General features: G+C 56.3%; 1 pseudogene; it reads right to left on the minus strand.

Moving 5' to 3' along the window:
• Nucleotides 1-263: 263 nt before the first annotated feature.
• LOC129703835 (U1 spliceosomal RNA) lies at nt 264-407 on the minus strand (annotated as a pseudogene).
• Between the last annotated feature and the right edge of the window lie 295 nt (nt 408-702).

Consider the following 702-nt stretch of genomic DNA (forward strand, 5'->3'; position numbering starts at 1 on the left):
GCTGTCGGTGGGGCGGCGCATTTTCCCACGGCTCCGCTCTGGGCCCCTGTCTAAAAAGAACTTTGGGGGTAATGTGAAGCGGTCGCCAGGCTTTCACCAGTCCTTGTTCGATATTTGCTGGTGGATGCCGAGGGGTGCTGCCAGCTGGGTGTTGGATGCGATGTCCTGCTCGTTCCATGGCCTGCCCTCATGAGGCGCACAGGTTTAGCTGCCTCTCTTCCCGCAGCAGCGGTTTGCATAGCCCCGTATATTTGGGGTTGAGGGCAGGTCTTATATGCACAAATGTCAGTCGAGTATCCCAAATTTGGGAACATCTTAGGCGTCAGCACACTCGAAGTGCAACGGGATAGCCTCATCCTGGGAGAACCACCTTGGTGATCATGGCGTCTCGCCTGCCAGGTGAGTATGATCCGTGGAAAACGAGCAAAGGCGGTGACATCTTGACCCTCTGTTAGGAGCTTCAGAATTTGCTGCTTTTAGCTCTTGTCTGCGAGTCTGCTGACCCAGCTGCCTGCAGATTTACCTCTAGAAAGGCCTACTCCTGCAGGGCTTTGTTGGGAAGATGGTCGCGTGGAGGAGCCATGTAGTGGCCCACGACACCCAGCAGCTCTTCCTGATCCTGCTCCCCTGGCATACTCCTGTTCTCGTCCGCCTGCCCAGCATTTAAGCCAGCCCAGCCCTGGCCTTAGCTAGCCTCAAAAG

This window comes from Leucoraja erinacea, chromosome 14 (genome assembly GCF_028641065.1).
Source record: "Leucoraja erinacea ecotype New England chromosome 14, Leri_hhj_1, whole genome shotgun sequence".
Lineage (NCBI taxonomy): Eukaryota > Metazoa > Chordata > Chondrichthyes > Rajiformes > Rajidae > Leucoraja > Leucoraja erinaceus.